General features: G+C 43.5%; 1 long non-coding RNA gene across 3 annotated transcripts in view; it reads left to right on the top strand.

Moving 5' to 3' along the window:
- Nucleotides 1-18995, top strand: part of LOC118149494 (uncharacterized) — a 36471-nt gene that overhangs the window by 2741 nt on the left and 14735 nt on the right. For 2 of the 3 annotated variants that reach the window (XR_013529841.1, XR_013529839.1), the window contains one exon: nucleotides 374-6690. This is a non-coding gene — a long non-coding RNA (uncharacterized LOC118149494). The remainder of the gene's footprint in view (nucleotides 1-373; nucleotides 6691-18995) is intronic. The other variant, XR_013529840.1, reaches the window with a different exon arrangement.

Raw genomic sequence — 18995 nt, 5'->3', positions numbered from 1 at the left:
ATGTAATACTATCTACATGGTTTCCTGATGTTAATGTAATATCTGCACTGTTCTCCATCACCAATATAATAGGTACACCACGCCCTAACACTAATATCTACACTGTGTCGTAATACTAATGTATCCACACAGTAGCCTCTAATTCTAATAAGTATAATAATATCTACTAAGTGGAGTCTGTTGACATTGAGGCTTTTATAAGGGTTCACAGCTCTGGATGAAGCGTAGCCTCTATAGTGGATTTTGGTGATGTCTCTGCTTTCTGGCATAGTATTGATATGGTTGTTTGAAAAAGTAATTTACTTTCTAATAATGTCATACTTCTAGGAAACTTCCAGTAACAGTGCAAAACATAACCTGTTTCTTTTCTTAGGGTCTCCAGCAGTTATTGCAGTACCAGATTTGCAGTGTCCCACAAAATACTCTGGTATGTTTTACCCAAAGCATGGGAACTCTCCTAGGTTACCACCACATAACCCCTAGATCAGGAAATCAGCCCAGTTCCTATGTGATAATTCAGTTCACAAACTCATTTCACTTTTACCTCCTGCCCCGCTTGGGCGTATAATGTGTTTTTTCATTTTGATCCAGTTTTCCTGACACTGTTCCCAAGACTTTCCTTCATATTTATGATTTTGACACATTTAAAGAGCATACAAGTTTTTGTTTGAACACCTGTTTTCAGGTCTTTGGGGCATATAGCTAGGAATGGAATCACTGAGTCATTGGGTAAATCTACTTGCAACCGTTTGAAGAAACTTCAAATTATTTGACACATGTGCTGCACCATTTCATATTGTCACAAGCAGTGTTTCATAGTTCCAAGTTTCCACACATCTTTGTCAACACATTTTTTTTAGTATGACTATTCTAATGTGAGTTAAGGGGTATCTCTTTATGGTTTTAATTATGACTAATGATGTTAAGCATCTCTCAAGTGCTTGCTGGTGAAGTGTGTATTAAAGTGCTTCGTTAGTTTTTAGATTGGATTGTCTTTGTTGTTGAGTTGTAAAAGTTATTTATACATTCTGTATAACAGGCACTTATGAAGAATCTACTCTGCAGATTTTTCCTTCCATTCTGTGGGTTACTGGAACATAATAAGAGTTTGAGTATGGTCTCTGCCCCAGTGTCCTGAGGCAGAGCGCTAAGCCTTTGTAATGTATGAAGTGATGTGTCTTTGTGTGTTAATGAGATGACTGATGGCTGGGGGCACCTGGACAGCCTCAGTGGGGCTGGTTGCCAAAGAAACCAACCTTGCCATTAGAGGATTTGAAATTTTGGGCGGGGCGCGGTGGCTCACGCCTGTAATCCCAGCACTTTGGGAGGCCGAGGCAGGTGGATCACGAGGTCAAGAGATCGAGGCCATCCTGGTCAACATGGTGAAACCCCGTCTCTGCTAAAAATACAAAAATTAGCTGGGCATGGTGGCACATGCCTGTAATCCCAGCTACTTGGGAGGCTGAGGCAGGAGAATTGCCTGAACCCAGGAGGCAGAGGTTGCAGTGAGCCGAGATTGCGCCATTGCACTCCAGCCTGGGTAACAAGAGCAAAACTCCATTTCAAAAAAAAAAAAAAAATTCAGCCTCCCTCCCATCTCTGTGAAAGTTAGAGGTGCTGATGGTTGAGTTGAATACCTAAAGGCACTGTTGGGAACATGCTAACACAGTGGTCCACAAGCTTTTTGGCACCGGGACTGGTTTTCTGGAAGACAGTTTTTCTATGGCCAAGGGTGGCGTGCATGGATTTGGGATGATTCAAACACATTATGTTTATTGTACATTTATTATGATTACACTGTAATATGTAATGAAATACTGATTTTGGATTGTCTTCCTGCAACTGGATGGTCCCATTTGGGGATGAAGGGAGACAGTGACAGATCATCAGACATTAGCTTCTCATAAGAAGCATGCAGCTCAGATCCCCCACCTGTGCAGCTCACAGTAGGGTTAGTGCTTCTATGAGAATCTAATGCCACTGCTGATCTGTCAGGAGGCAGAGTTCAAGTGATGATGCATATGATGGGGAGTGGCTATAAACACAGGTGACACAATGCTTGCCAGTCCTCCACTCACCTCCTGCTGTATGGTCCAGTTCCTGAGAGGCTGCAGACTGGTACCAGTCTGTGAGCTGGGCACTGGGGACACCTGCTCTAACAGACCAGGTCCTTGTCTCATGCAGAAAGCCAAGATGATAAGCATGACAACATTTTGGTCAAGCTAGAGAAAAACATCATTGCAAGCCGGGCACGGTGACTCATGCCTGTAATTCCAGCACTTTGGGAGGCCGAGGTGAGTGGATCATGAGGTCAGGAGTTCGAGACCAGCCTGGCCAAACTAAAATACAAGTATTAGCCAGGTGTGATAGTGTGCGCTATAATCCCAGCTACTCGGGAGGCTGAGGCAGGAGAATTGTTTGAACCCGGGAGGCGCAGGTTGCAGTAAGCAAAGATCATGCCACTGCACTCCAGCCTGTGCTGCAGAGCCAGAGTCCATCTCATAATGAGACTCTCCAAACTCAAGTTACCTGGGCTTGCCCCTCCACCCCATCATTTTGTCACCCCACGGACCAAGCCACCCTCCCCCTTGTTGTACTGAAGAACCTGGGCAAACTGTGTATTTGAAAAACACATACCTAGTGGTAAAAAGCCTAGCCTATGGCATTGGCCTGCCCAGGTCCAAATCCCAGCCCCAGCACTGATTAGCTGGTTGATTCTAACAAGTAGATCATCTCTCTCAGCCTCCGTGTTTCCATCTGCAAAATGGACATATCAGTCATCACAGCAGCTGATTGTGAGAATGGATTTAGTGGATCTGGACTGAGCCATGAGAGCACTGATTTTTATAAGATCTTTCAGGAGATTCTAACTATGTGTTAAGAATCAAGAACCACTAATCTAATTACTCTCGTCACAGTGAAATATTTATTACTGATTATAAAGGTTATAATAATTATTATAGTTATATAATTAAAAGTAAATATATAATATATATTCTAATAAGTATTTACTATTATTTGAGATGGAGTCTCGCTCTGTCTTCCAGGCTGGAGTGCAGTGAGTGGTGCAATCTTGGCTCACTGCAACCTCCCAGATTCAAGCAATTCTCCTGCCTTGGCCTCTTGCGTAGCTGTGGTTACAGGTGCCCGCCACCACACCTGGCTAATTTTCATCCTTTTTGGTAGAGATGGGGTTTTGCCATGTTGGCCAGACTGGTCTGAAACTCCTGACCTCAAGTGATCCACCCACCTCAGCTTCCCAAAGTGCTGGGATTACAGGCATGAGACACTGTGCCCGGCCACAGTGAAATTAATAACACCCCCTCCACTCTCCGGGAAGACTGGGATTAGATGATAATTTATATCTAAAATTTATTAACTTTTTCATAAATGACCAGATGTGCATATTTTAGGCTAGCAGGCCAGACAGTTTCTGTCACAACTGCTCAAAACATGAAATATAGAAATGAATGGATTTGGCTGTGTTCCAATAAAACTTTATTGATAAGAGTAGGCAGTAGGCAGGATTTGGTCTCTGAGCCATGGTTTACCTTCCCCTGGATTGTTAGCCATGGGACATGGAAAGAACAAGACCCATGCAGGGTCACACACAAGCCAGCGAGTAGCAGGACGGTTTGTTCAGTGGGAGAGGTTTCCTGCTGCAGCTTCTGCCTCTGGCCTCTCCAATGCAGAGGCTGGCCAGGTCAGGTGTCTCCTGTAACTGGCCTTTTGTGCCCCACAGCTGCCAGGAATGATTGCATCATGATACACGGTGCAACCTTTGCCTGGTTCCAGAAAAGCCCTCCCTGCTTCCACAGGTACAGAATAACACCCATGGAAACCAGCCTCACTTTCATAGGGAGAAGCTGCATGGGGCTCCTGCCAACTTCCACCTGAGGGTTGGTGCAGGTTTCCAGCCTGGGATGTGAGGGTGGGTTAGGTTGGGCCAGGGCTCTGCCAGGAAGGTTCCCAGGATGCTCCTGTACCTCCTACAGGTAGGGACCTGTACAGCATAGACCTGCACCTCCTGCAGATGGGGACAATGGCATCTGAGTGTCCCACATCAGGAGGAGACACCCTCTGCTCCCAGGCTGGCCAAGATGTTGCCAAGGTGAGGCTGGCTTAGGAGCTCCATCGTTCAGCCTCATCAGCTTTGCTAAATTCTGTGCCACATATGTTAGTCCCAGATCATTATCATCTATAGCTCCCAACTCTATGGTTTGGTCTTTGTGGCCTAAAACCTTAGCCAGCCCTGAAACTCCACAAGAAGGGAGAAAATATGTCCTGGGCAGTATTTGTATTCGTTGTCATTCATTTCATTGATGGAGCACTAGCTATGGGGCCATGCTCTGTTCTAGGTACTGGGGATTGGGTGAAAGAAACAGACAAGGGCCCAGCTCTCTTGGGGTGATGTGCTGATAGATGTGAGGCCCAAACAAAAATCCAGGGCAAGGGGACAGAGCACGATGGCATGCCTAGGGAGGGAAGGCTTGGCGTTCAAGCTGAGATCATAAGGAAAGACCGTGAGCTGTGCAGGTGTCTGGGAGAAGAGCTTTTTCTTTGGAAACAGAGTCTTGCTCTGTCACCCAGGCTGGGGTGCAATAGCACGATCTCGGCTCACCGCAACTTCCACTTCCTGGGTTCAAGCAATTCTCTTGCCTCAGCCTCCCGAGTAGCTGGGATTACAGGTGCACACCACCACACCCAGCTCACTTCTGTATTTTTGGTGGAGACGGGGTTTCACTATGTTGCTTGTGCTCTTCTCCAACTCCTAATCTTGAGTGATCCACCTGCCTTGTCACCCAAAGTGCTGGGATTACAGGCATGAGTCACCGTGCCTGGCATGGGAGAAGAGCCTTCTAGGCAGTGGGAATGGCATATGCAAAGGTCCTGGGTCAGGAGCATGCCTGGACTTGGGTTTTCCAACCTCAGCATGGTTGATATTTTGGGCTGAAACTTCATGGTTGGGTTCTGTCCTGTGCATTGTGGGATGTTTATTGGACCCCCAGTCTCTACCCACTAGACGCCAGCAGCACCCCCTACCAGTTGTGACATTTGAATTATCTCTAGATCTTGCCAAATGACTCTTGGGAGATGCAGTCATCCCCAGTTGAGAACCACTGACCTATTGTGTTCAAGAAACAGCAAGGAGGTCAGCGTGGCCAAGAAAGAGCAGCTGAGGCACAGAGCGGAAGGAGCCGGGACGTCGTTCATGATCATCAGGACTTTAGCTTTGCCCCTGAGTGAAATGGGAGTGCGAACATGTTTAGCTGGGAAGTGGTCAGAGCTAACATGGGTTTTTGTTTGTTTGTTTGTTTGTTTGTTTGGCTTTTGAGATGGAGTCTCGCTCTGTTGCCAGGCTGGAGAGAAGTGATGTGATCTCAGCTCACTGGAACCTCCACCTCCCGCTTCAAGCAATTCTCCTGCTTTAGCCTCCCAAGTAGCTGGGACTACAGGCATCTGCCACCACACACAACTAATTTTTGTATTTATAGTAGAGATAAAGTTTCTCCATATTGGTCAGGCTGGTCCTGGACTCCCAACCTCAGGTGATCCACCCACCACAGCCTACTAAAGTACTGGGATTACAGGCATGAGCCACTGCCGACTTGGATTAACAAATCTCTCTGGTCACGGGGTGGAGGATGGGCTGTGGGACATGAACAGGAGTGGGGTGGGACCAAGAGCAGGGGCAGGCAGGGTAGGAAAGAGCCTATTTATTGCAAGAGCCAAAGCAGGAGGCCAGGCTGGTGAAACCCTCAGGCAGCAGCCAACTCTGTGTGCACGTGGGTGGACGTGCATGCATGTGTGTGCATGGTGTGAGTGTGTGCACACATGTATGTGTGTGAGCATGGATTGCTTGGGCATGCACGTGCACTTGTGTGTGTGGATGTATGCCCACATTGTGTTGCTGTGCACACTAGCATGCTTGTGTGAGTGTGCAAATGTGCATGCATGTGTGCACGCTGTGTGTGTGCATGAGTGTGCACATGCACAGATGTGCACAGGATGGTTGCTAAAATAACCAGACAAGGACTAGGAAAAGAACAGCCCCACAGGTGCTCTTAGACTCCCAGAGCATGAAAGCTCAGCTCCATCTGAGGCTCACCCTTCCTCAAAGATGGAGGCTGGGCCCTAACCAAGGTCATGTCTCTTTTCTTGTATTGAAAGAATAAACCTCACCACGCCCCAGGGTTGTTTCCTGGCTGTAGTCGGTCCAGTGGGAACACAGAAGTACTCCCTGCTGTCCGTCCTCTTTGGGGAGCTGTCAAAGATGGAGGGGTTCATGAGCATCAAAGTGAGGCCACCCCCTGCCTGTCTGCTAGGATGTACCCATCATCCTGAAAGTCCCCCTTCCTCACTGCCTTTCCACCCCTCATTATCTCAGCCAAGCTCACTTTCATTCGTTCTCTCCACCACCCACCCACCGAGAGCCCAGCTCCCACTGCTCCTCAAAACCTGTCATACCTCTGTCCCCATCATCCTTCTGTGACCAAAGTAAGTTGTGTTTTAGTGTTCAGTGGCCTACATGCTCCAGGAGGCCTGGGTGCAGAACACCTCTGTGGTGAAGAAAGTGTGCCTCAGGCAGTAGCTGGACCCAGCCTGGCTGGAGGGAGTCCTAGAGGCCTGTGCCCTGCGGCGAGATGTGGACAGCTTCCCTGAGGAGTCCACACTTCAATTGGGGAGCAGGTGAGAGTCTCGGGGTCTTTTGGGTCAGGGAGGCATTGCAGTTGGGGGTCATTTTGGTCCCTGACTCATCATGGATGGTATGATAGAGAAATGCAGGAAGTGGTCAGGGAAGTGGGGAAGAAGGGCTCAGCTTAGGGTCAAGCACATACTAGGTGCTCAAGAAATAATCATTAATCAATAAATAGAAATGGACACAAAGAGAAAGGCAAGGAGTTGTGGTAGGAATTGGCTGTGAGGGTCTCTTTGACAACTGAGAGTGAGATGACTAGACTCCTGTCTTACTCTGCCCTGCCTTGCTGGGTGACGTTGATCTAATTGCTTCCCCTCTCTGGGCCTCACCAAAGGGTCTGGACAGAGACCTCCAAGACACAGAATATATGCATCTGGAGCTATGGCTTGGGCAGAAGCTGGCAAACTGTGACCCCCAGGCCAAATCCAGCCCTCCACTTGTGTGTGTGTGTGTGTGTGTGTGTGTGTGTGTGTGTGTGTTTGAGACAGAGTTGCACTCTGTTGCACAGGCTGGAGTGCAGTGGTGCAATCTTGGCTTACTGCAACCTCCCCCTCCCACATTCAAGAAATTCTCCTGCCTCAGCCTCCTGAGTAGCTGGGATTATAGGTGCATGCCACCACACCTGGCTAATTTTTATATTTAGTAGAGACAGTGCTTCACCATGTTGGCCAAGCTCATCTCGAGCTCCTGACCTCAGGTCATCTCCTCATTTCCCTCAGAGTCAAAGCCCAAGTCGTGATGATCCCTGGCAAGGCCTCTGTCACCTTGCTCTGGTATCCATCATTCCCATCTCCCATCGTCATCTCCTGGCTTCACTCCAGCCTCCAGAGTCTCTGTGATGTTTCCTGATCCCCCACGGCACACTCTGTCCCCAGGGCCTTTGCACCTGCTGTTCCCACTGTTGGAAATCTCTCCCCAAGAGTTCTCAGGGCTCATCCCTCGCTTCTATCACATTCACAGAGTAATTCCCTGATTACTTTATCCACCACCACCACCGCAATCGTGCTCATGCTAGTGCGCCTTACACCCACACCTGCTTTTGCTTTCCTTTCCTTTTCTTTCTTCTTTCCTTTCCTTTTATTTTCTTTCTTCTTTCATTTTCTTTCTTCTTTCCTTTCCTTTCCTTTCTCCTTTCTTTTCCTTTCCTTTCCTTTTTCCTTTTCTTTATTTTCTTGAGACCGAGTCTTGCTGTGTTCCCCAGGCTGGAGTGCAGTTGTGTAATCTCAGCTCACTGCAACCTCTGCCTCCCAAGTTCAAGCAATCCTCCCACCTCAGCCTTCTGAGTAGCTAGGACTACAGGCAGGTGTCACCATTTTTGTACTTTTAGTAAAAATAGGGTTTCATCATATTGGCCAGGCTGATCTCGAACTCCTAACCTCAAGTGATCCACTCACCTCAGCCTCCCAAGGTGCTTAGATTACAGGCATGAGCCACTGTACCTGGCTGCACCTGCTTTAGTTTTTATTCTTCATAGCGCTTTCCACCAGATGTGCTATCTGTGTTACTGGTTTGTTTGTGGATTGCCTGTCTCTCTCCCCCTCACTAGAATGATGGATCCATTCAGATAGCAGAAACTTTGTTTCTTTAATTGCTGTTTCCCCAAAGCCTAGAACGCTGATGGGGATATAATTACCGGGCAGTAGTTATTAGTGGAATAAATTAATGTAAGAATGAATGAATGTGTCATTTCAGTCTAGATTATAGAGAAAAAAAATGAATGAATGAAGGGCCAGGTGCAGTGGCTTATGCCTATAGTCCCAGCACTTTTGGAGACCGAGGCAGGCAGATTGCTTGAAGTCAGGAGTTCGAGACCAGCCTGGCCAACATAGTGAAACTCCATCTCTACTAAAAATACTAAAAATACAGGCATGGTAGCGCACCAGTAATCCAAGCTACACAAGAGGCTGAGGCAGGAGAATCGACTGAACCCAGGAGGTGGAGGTTGGAGTGAGTCAAGATCATGCCACTGCACTCCAGCGTGGATGAAAGAGTGAGACTCTGTCTCAAAAATAAATAAAAATAATTTTTAAAAAGAATGCATGAAAGACAAGAAGGCCTAGATAGAAGGAATAAGTGATAGTAATCAATAGGACACAAGAAAAATCATAGTGAATCAGAATTTATTTGTAAATTTCAAGATAGCTAGAAGACAAGGATTGTCATGTACTCAATACAAAAGTTAAATATTTGAGGTAATGACTATCTCAGTTACCCTGATATGATCGTTACATACTGTCTACATCAGGGGTCCCCACACCCCCAGCCACAAACCAGTACCAGTCTGAGGCCTGTTAGGAACTGTACAGGCAGCACAGCAGGTGAGCAGCGGGCAGGTGTGTGAGGCTTCATCTGTGTTTACAGCCACTCCTTATTGTTCGCATCACCACTTAAGCTCCAACTTTAGATCAGTGGCAGCGTTAGATTCTCATAGGAGTGCAAACCCTACTGTAAAGACCACATGCAAGTATCTTGGCTGCATGCTGCTTCTTTTTCCTCTTCTTCTTCTTCTTCTTCTTCTTCTTCTTCTTCTTCTTCTTCTTCTTCTTCTTCTTCTTCTTCTTCTTTCTTCTTCATTTTATTATTATTATTTTTTGAGATGCAGTCTCGCTCTTTCCCAGGCTGGAGTAGAGTGGCGCATTTTTGGCTCACTGAAATCTCCACTTTTCAGGTTGAAGCCATTCTCCTGCCTCAGTCTCCTGAGTGGCTGGGATTACAGACACGTACCACCATGCATGGCTAAGTTTTGTATTCATTTAGTAGAGACAGGGCTTCACCATGTTGGCCAGGATGGTATCAAACTCCTGACCTCATGATCCCCCTGCTTTGCCCTCCCAAAGTGCTGGGATTACAGGAAGGAGCCACCATGCCCTGCAGCTGCATGCTTCTAATGAAAATCTAATGCCTGATGATCTATCACAGTCTCCCATTGTCCCTAAAGAGACCGTCTAGTTTCAGCAAAACTAGCTGAGGCTCTCACTGATTCCACATTATGATGTGCTGCATAAGTATTTCATTATATTTTACAATGAAATACTAATAGAAGCAGGTCAGGCACAATGGCTCATGCCTATCATCCCAGCACTTTGGGAGGGTGAGGCAGGCAGATAACCTGAGGTCAGAAGTTCGAGACCAGCCTGGCTAACATGGTGAAACATAGTCTCTACTAAAAATACAAAAAATTAGCCAGGTATGGCGGTAGGCACCTGTAATCCCAGCTACTTGGGAGGCTGAGGCAGGAGAATTGCTTGAATCTAGCAGGCAGAGGTTTCAGTGAGCCAAAAGCATGCCATTCCACTCCAGCCTGGGTGACAAGACAAAACTCCATCTCAATAAATAATAATAACAGTAATAGAAGTAAAGTACACAATAAATGTAATGTGCTTGAATCATTCTGAAACCAACCCCCTGCCCCCAGGTCCATGGAGAAGTTGTCTTCTACAAAACAGATCCCTGGTGCCAAAAAGCTTGGGGATCACTGCTCTACATATCTCAAAATATCACCTGTGCCCCTCAAATAGGTACAACTATTACATATCAATAAAAACTAAAATAAATCAATTAAAATTTAAAATAAAAAAAGTAGGACTGAAAAGTTACCACTGGATCATTGAATAGAGAAATGAATGGTGTCCTCATTAAACGTGGTCTCAGTGGAGAAAGAAAACATAAGTTGGACTCAAATGGATACAGAGAGTGAGCAGGAGTCAGAGTAGCTTGGGAAGCACAGGTAATTCCTCCAGGAAGTGTGCTGGGAAGGAGAGAAGTGAAGCTGGTAAGGATGCAGGGGATGCTGGCTTGGGAGTGAGTGCCTTTAAGCTGAGCATGTGCCCAGGGGACAGACATGGGGAGTAGCACCTCACCCGGATGGGTAGATGTGCCCCAACCTGCTCCTGCCTGGGCTTCCCAGTTTCACCCTGTAGATGCAGACTCAGGACACTCTTACTTTTGTGGCCACAGGGCATGAATCTCTCAGGGGCCACAGGGCATGAATCTCTCAGGAACCCAAAGCAGCAGCTGAGCCTCCACCGGGCTGCATACAGAAAGGCAGCTGTACCTGCTAGATAACCCCCTGGTTTATTTGGATGCCCACATCACTCAGCACATCTTTTTTTTTTTTTTTTTTGAGACAGAGTTTTGCTCTTGTTACCCAGGCTAGAGTGCAATGGCACCATCTTGGCTCATGGCAACCTCCGCCTCCTGGGTTCAGGCAATTCTCCTGCCTCAGCCTCCCAAGTAGCTGGGATTACAGGCATGCGCCACCATGCCCAGCTAAGTTTTTGTATTTTTAGTAGAGACGGGGTTTCACCATGTTGACCAGGATGGTCTCGATCTCTTCACCTCGTGATCCACCCGCCTCGGCCTCCCAAAGTGCTGGGATTACAGGCGTGAGCCACCGCGCCCGGCCACTCAGCACATCTTTAACCAGGTCATCAGGCCTGGTGGGCTACTCCAGGGAACAGTAAGTTTGGGAACATGTGTCAGAGGGCACAGGGCAAAGGCAGAGAATGCCCTTAACATCCAGTCCTAACCCAAGTTTCTCTCCCTGCCCCCTTCCACTTGAGTCCAAATTTCCTCTTTATTGGTCAGCTTTTGCTGTGATGATGCTACATAACAAACAACCCCTCAGATTTCATCAGCTTACAACAACAGCTGTTTCTTGCCTATGCATCTGTGGTTTTACTACTACAGCTCTGCCTTGGATAATTGGCCGGGGTCGGATGGACTCCTTGTCTTCTTGAGGTAGGCTGAAGGAGTCCCCTCTGTTTCTCTATTTGGAAATGCTATTTTCAAGAAAGATAGCAGAAGCACAAGAAGAGGAGCTCTCCCCACTCTGAGTCTAGGGACAATACTCCCACCCCTACCCCCTGCTCCAGGAGGCTGGCCAAGCACATGGTGTATAACTTTTCTTTTCTTACTGTGTTTCCCCTTCCCTTCATTCCTCTTTCCCTTCCTCTCTCTCCCTCTTTCTCTCTCCTCCTCTCTCCTCCCTCCCTCCCTTCCTTCCTTTCTTTTTTATGGAGTCTTGTTCCATCACCTAGGATGGAATGCAGTGGTGCAATTTCAGCTCACTGCAACCTCCACCTCCCAATTTCAAGTGATTCTCATGCCTCAGTTTCCCAGGTAGCTGTGACTACAGGTGTGTGCCACCATACCAAGCTCATTTTAGTATTTTTAGTAGAAACAGGGCTTAGTTATGGTGACCTGGCTGGTCTTGAACTCCTGGCCTCAAGTGATCCATCTACCTTGGCCTCCCAAATTGCTGGTATGACAGGCATGAGCCATGGAACGTGGCCATACGCATGTTAACTTCTAACCCTTCCCTGACCAGACACAGACTCTTGTGACCCACGCACTCCACATCCTGCCCCAGGCTGATTGGATTGTGGTGCTGGCAGATGGGGCTATTGTAGGGATGGGTTCCAACTAGGAGCTTCTTCACAAGAAGGGGGCCCTCATAAATATTCTGGATTAAGCCAGACAGCTAGAATATAGAGGAGAAGGAGGTACTAGGTGGGCTCTGCCTATTCTCTGTGCCTGACTCTTGCCAACCTTGGGGAAAAAGACTCAAAGGGTCCTACTGGCAAGAGTGGATTGCTCTTGTCACACCATCCCTGCAAGCTTATGCCTAGAAGCAGACAGCTCTCCAATAGGTCACCTTTCTCCTAGAAGAGTCAATAACACCATCTATGAGCCAGGGGCTGTGCTAAGTGCTTCTGTAACAAACACACTATTTTCATTTGATTCTCACCGTACCCTCAGAGGCATGTGAAATTAGTGCTATCATTTTACAGATGAGCAAAGAGAATTAAATCAGTTGCCCAAGGTCACCAGATTAGGACTTGAGTGTGTCCAACTCCAGAGTCTATGCTTGCAGTTGCTATGGAGACAGCACAAGAAGGTTTTGATGCCTCGAAAGCTACAACATGCCAGCTAGAGTTTCTAATAATCCAAAGAACACAAAGTGCGCTGGATACATGACAAGGCTCTGGAAGTAAAGTTGTCAAGCCAAGCTCACCCACAATGACTGAAAAGTAGCAGCTCATAGCACATCACATATATTAGCTCACTGAATCAACATAATGCCCCCGTGAGGCTGGTGCTTGAATCATTTCCATTTCACAGATGAGGAAACTGAGGCCCCAAAGTTAAGAAACTAGTACCAGGTTACGTGGCTTATAAGTGGCAGCACTGGGATTTGCACCCAAGCAACTTGATTCCGGAGAATGTGTTTTTTAATCACTAGGTTTTTTACTACCCCTGCATGACAAACAAAGACTCACGCCCAGGTCTCCCTCAATCTCAGACGTTGTCTCTTCTGAGAACATTTGCTTAGCATTGGCCCACCTTGGCTAGAAACACTAAGTGTTTATTCATAATGTCCCAGTCCTGAAGCTTGAAGCTAGAACTTGCCTGTTTGTATTTGTCAGCTTTTGCTGCAATGATGCTGTGTAACAAATAGCCCCCCAACTCTCAGCAGCTTACACTAGCAGTTATTTCTTGCTTACAGGTCTGTGGTTAAATTTCTATAGCTCTGCTTTCAGTTATTGGCCATATCTAGGAGATAGCGGTGGGCAGGTGTCCTTCCAGGGAGAGATGGTACCTGAGAATTGGTGGGAGTTAGCCAGAAAAGGGCATTCCAGACACAGGAACTTCTTGAACAGGGCTGTCAGGAGAAACAGAGATAACGTTATAGAGTGTTCACTGCTGTTTTTCCAACCCCAAGTTCACAGCAGGTGCTCAATTATATTCACTGATTGAAAAAATGAATGAGTGAGTGAATAGCCTGAATGATGTTCCTGGAAGAACTCAGAGTGGGGTGTTGAGGTTGCTGGAGAGGTGGCAGGAGGCAGGACAGGGAAAATGGATGGTCAGAGCAGTTAAGGCCACATGGTCAATGGATGTCAAAGTGAGTATCTGGACCATGTTGTGTGACAGGACTCGCCTGGCCTCTTATCATTTTGCAAAAACAATCTGATAAAAAGATATGACAAGGTAAAAATTGAAAGTGATATACAGAAAGAAATCAGCGTGAGGCAATTTAGTTGGGAAGGCCTAAGCCTTAGATTTTTGGATATGGACTGATTCAAAAGAAATATGCAACTACCCAAATTCCTCAAACATATTGTTGAGAGTAATTGATTTTCACTCATTTTCCTTTAATATGGCTCCTAGTCCTTGTACTTTACTATAAATGTCTTTCCTGAGCCCATCAGTGACTTCTTTCTTACCAAATGTAGAGACCTTTTTTTTCAGTCTGCCTATTGCCCAATCATTTAATTATATTCTAGAAGGGTTATCTTATATTTTTCTCATTTTACTTCTAGTGTTATAAATATTCTAAAGGTAATATGTGTTATTTGCAATGAAATAGAACATACAGATTTGATGATTTGTGATAATTCAGCCTAAGGTGTTAGTAGAATTTTTCCTGGCTTTTAAGTACATTTTTATATGTTGTGTACGTATTCTAAATGAAGTCAATTGAGGAAAGAGACATGAATCATTATTACATTTATACTCAGATGTCAGTGGCTTTTGCTCCACGTGCTTGCAGATGACATTAGCCACTTCTGCGATGTTCCTCAAGTATTTCTGGGGATCCCTGGAGGTGTATCTTGTTTACTTATAAACACATCTCATCTTAAAGGTACTGTTACTGCTCTGTCAAATATCTACCTCCACCAGGTATCATAGACACTACTCAACACCAGCACTAGCTCTCTAGAGCCCCTTAATTATAAAGGGAAGGTCGATCTCTCAAAGTAAAAAAGTGGGGAAAAGATATACCAGCAAAATTAAAAGAATGTCATGTTAGTTATATTTATATCAGGTAACACTGAAAACCAAAAACAGTACTGAAGATAAAGAGATTATTACATAATAATTAAAAAGTTCATTTCATCAGTATTTAAACCTTGTTTCCTCCTATCACATTTCCATTCTAAGATGTACATTTTTTCACATTTTAATATATCTGAAGTCAGAAAGCATCTTATAGTCAGGTAAGCAGCAAAAGTAATATGATCATCATTGCCTGAACATTTACATCAAAATTTGCAGAATGGGTGTTAGAGGAATGGAAGAAAATTCTGGAGAAAATAGTGGTGCACTCTTAATAAAGGCTGAACAACAGTTGATGATACAGGAAACAGTACTGTATGAAGAAGGGTGGACATGGATGACTCAGTCAAAAAATGACTCAAGTAAGTCAAACTGAATTCAAGGAAGGTTGAGGAATAATTGAGCCAATTCACTTTTCCCTAGTTTGACTGAGGAATAATTTACATGCAATAAAATTTACCTATTTTAAGTGTAACGTTTAGTAGGCTTTGGAATTTACACACAGTCATGTATCCATGACCATGATTAAGATAGAGATCATTGCCAGAAGTTCCTCCTGGCCCTTTGCAGTGAGTGCCTTCCTCCAATTCCCAGTTCTAGGCAACCATCTATCTAGTTTCAGTCACTATGATTTTACCTTTTCCAGAATTTAGTATTAGTGAAATAATACAGTATATAGTCTTTTGTGTTTGTCACAATCTTCCATTTGTTTGGGTAATTATCTAGATTGCTGTGTTGTATTGTAAGTATATGTCTATGAGACAGTGTCAAATTACTTTCTATATGGTGTGATATATGGATCAAGATTAGCTTTTGAAAAATATGGATTTACAATTATCCCAGCAGTATTTGTAAAAAAACTATTTTTTTCTCCATTTCATTATATGAAAATTTTTGGGTCTACATCTGGATTGTCTCTGATGTATCTGTCTGCATCGTATTTATCAAAAGTACACCATCTTGATTACTGTACTATTGAAATTGGGTATTGTGAATTCTTCAACATTGCTATTATTATTCTTTCTCAAAATTCTTTTGGCTAGTTTTAATCTGTTGTCTTTCCATCTAATTTTGAAATCAGCTGATAAATTTCTACAAAACTTTTGCTCAGATATTGATTGGAGAGAACTGACATCTTAACAATATTGAGTTCACCAATCCATGAATACAGTATATCTTCTGTTTATTTAGTTATCTGTGATATTTTCTGATAATGTTTTGCAGTTTTCAGCATACAAATTTTGTACATTTTGATAGATTTATACTGAAGCATTTCATATTTTGGTGCTATTGTAAATAGTGCTTCATGTTAAAATTTGATTTCCAATTGCTCATACAAATTATGAACATACTAATTATAAACAACTAGAAATAAAATTGTATAGCATATAAAGCTACAATTAATTTTATAGGACAGAATTGTATAGTATAGTATATAGTACTATAATTAATTTTTGTATATTGACCTTGCATCCTAAAACTTTGCTAAACTCACCAACTAGTTTTATTAATTTTTTGAAGAGTCTTTGGTATTTTCCAAGTACAAATCATGTCATCTATGAAGAGAAAGTTTTATTTCTTCATTTCCAAGATTATTTATTGAATGATTGACCTCATTATACAAGGTGAAACCTTCAGTTCTTCAGTATAATTATAAATTCTGGTGACAGTGGAAATGCCTGTCTTGTTTCTGACATTAAGAGGAAAGCATTTGATTTTTTTATCATTAAATATGATGTTCGATGTAGGGTTTTTTGAGATGCCCTTTATTAGGTTGAAGAAGTTCTCTTCTGTTCTAAGGTGGATGAGAATCCAATGTTTTAGTCTTCCTTTTTGATAAACTCCAGAAACTAGACATTATTATTAGTAGGACTTTTAGAGAAATTTTTTTCCTTTTTTTTTTTAATTGCAGTTTAGGTTTTGGGGTACATGTGAAGAACACGCAAGATTGTTGCATAGGTACACACATGGCAATGTGATTTGCTGTCTTCCTCCCCATCACCTATATCTGGCATTTCTCTCCATGCTATCCCTCCCTAACTCCCCACCCCCCACTGTCCCTCCCCTATTTTCCCTGACAGACCCCAGTGTGTGATGCTCCCCTCCCTGTGTCCATTGTTCAACACCTGTCTATGAGTAAGAACATGCGGTGTTTAATTTTTTGTTATTGTGTCAGTTTGCTGAGAATAATGTTTTCCAGGTTCATCCATATCCCTGCAAAGGACACAAACTCAACTTTTTTTTATGGCTGCATAATATTCCATGGTGTGTATGTGCCACATTTTCTTTGTCCAGTCTATCATCGATGGACATTTGGGTTGGTTCCAGGTCTTTGCTATTGTAAACAGTGCTGCAGTGAACATTCATGTGCATGTGTCCTTATAGTTGAATGATTTATAATCCTTTGGATATATACCCAGTAATGGGATTGCTGGATCAAATGGAATTTCTATTTCTAGGTCCTTGAGGAATCACTACACTGTCTTGGGCAATGGTTCAATTAATTGACACTCCCACCAACAGTGTAAAAGTGTTCCTATTTCTCCACATCCTCTCCAGCATCTGCTGTCTCCATATTTTTTAATGATCACCATTCTAACTGTTGTGAGATGGTATGTCAATGTAGTTTTGATTTGCATTTCTCCAATGACCAGTGACAATGAGGACTTTTTCATGTTTGTTGGCCTCATATATGTCTTTTTTGTAAAGTGTCTGTTCATATCCTTTGCCCACTTTTGAATGGGCTTGTTTTTTTCTTTTTTTATAAATCTGTGTTAGTTCTTTGCAGATTCTGAATATCAGCCCTTTGTCAGATGGGTAAACTGTAACAATTTTTTTCCCATTCTGTTGGTTGCCGATTCACTCTAATGACTGTTTCTTTTGCCATGCAGAAGCTGTGGAGTTTGATTAGGTCCCATTTGTCTATTTTGGCTTTTGTTGCCAATGCTTTTGGTGTTTCGGTCATGAAGTTCTTGTCTACACCTATGTCCTGAATGGTTTTGCCTAGATTTTCTTCTAAGGTTTTTATGGTGTTAGGTGTTATTTTTAAGTCCTTAATCCATCTGGAGTTAATTTTAGTGTAAGGTTAGTTTCTGCTTAGTTTGTGTTTAGTTTCTGCTGTCTGCACATGGCTAGCCAGTTTTCCCAACACCATTTATTAAACAAGGACTTTTTTTCCCATTGCTTGTTTTTGTCAGGTTTGTCAAAGATTGGATGGTTGTAGATGCGTTGTGTTGCCTTCGAGGCCTCTGTTCTGCTTCATTGGTCTATATCTCTGTTTTGGTACCAATACCATGCTGTTTTGATTACTGTAGCCTTGTAGTATAGTTTGAAGTCCTGTAGTGTGATGCCTCCTGCTTAGTTCTTTTTGCTTAGAATTGACTTGGCTATGCAAGCTCTCTTTTGGTTCCATATGAAGTTTAAGGTAGTTTTTTCCAGTTCTGTGAAGAAGGTCACTGGTAGCTTGATGGGAATAGCATTGAATCTGTAAATTACTTTGGGCAGTATGGCCATTTTCACGATATTGATTATTCCTAACAATGGCCATGGAATGTTTCTCCATCTGTTTGTGCCCTCTCTTATTTTGTTGAGCAGTGGTTTGTAGTTCTCCTTGAAGAGGTTCTTTACATTTCTTGTTAGTTTTATTCATAGGTATTTTATTTTCTTTGTAGCAATTGTGAATGGCAGTTCATTCTTGATTTGGTTCTCTTTAAGTCTGTTATTGGTGTATAGGAATGCATGTGATTTTTGCACATTAATTTTGTATCCTGAGACTTTGCTGAAGTTGCTTATCAGTTACAGGAGATTTTAAGCTGAGACAATGGGGTCTTCTAGATATAAAATCATGTCATCTGCAAATAGAGACAATTTGACTTCCTTCTTGTCTATTTGAATACTCTTTATTTCTTTTTCTTGCCTGATTGCTCTGGCTAGAACTTCCAATACTATATTGAATAGGAGTGGTGAGAGAGGGCATCCTTGTCTAGTGCCAGATTTCAAAAAGGGAATGCTTCCAGTTTTCATCCATTTGGTATGATATTGGCTGTTGGTTTGTCATAAATAGCTTTCATTATTTTGAGATTCATTCCAACAATACCTAGTTTATTCAGAGTTTTTAGCATAAAGGGTTGTTGAATTTTGTTAAAGGCCTTCTCTGCATCAATTGATATAATCGTGGTTTTTGTCTTTGGTTCTGTTTATGTGGTAAATAATGTTTGTAGACTTGTGTATGTTGAACCAGGCTTACATCCCCGGGATGAATTCTTCTCGATCACAGTGGATAAACTTTTTGATGTGCTCTTGCAATCAGCTTGCCAGTATTTTATTGAATATTTTTGCATCTATGTTCATCATGGATATTGGCCTAAAGTTTTCTTTACTTGCTGAGTCTCTACCAGGTTTTGGTATCAGGATGATATTTGTCTCATAAAATGATTTGAGAAGGATTCCCTCT

The sequence above is a fragment of the Callithrix jacchus genome, chromosome 19 (assembly GCF_049354715.1).
Source record: "Callithrix jacchus isolate 240 chromosome 19, calJac240_pri, whole genome shotgun sequence".
Lineage (NCBI taxonomy): Eukaryota > Metazoa > Chordata > Mammalia > Primates > Cebidae > Callithrix > Callithrix jacchus.
This window is presented reverse-complemented; position numbering and strand designations above follow the sequence as displayed.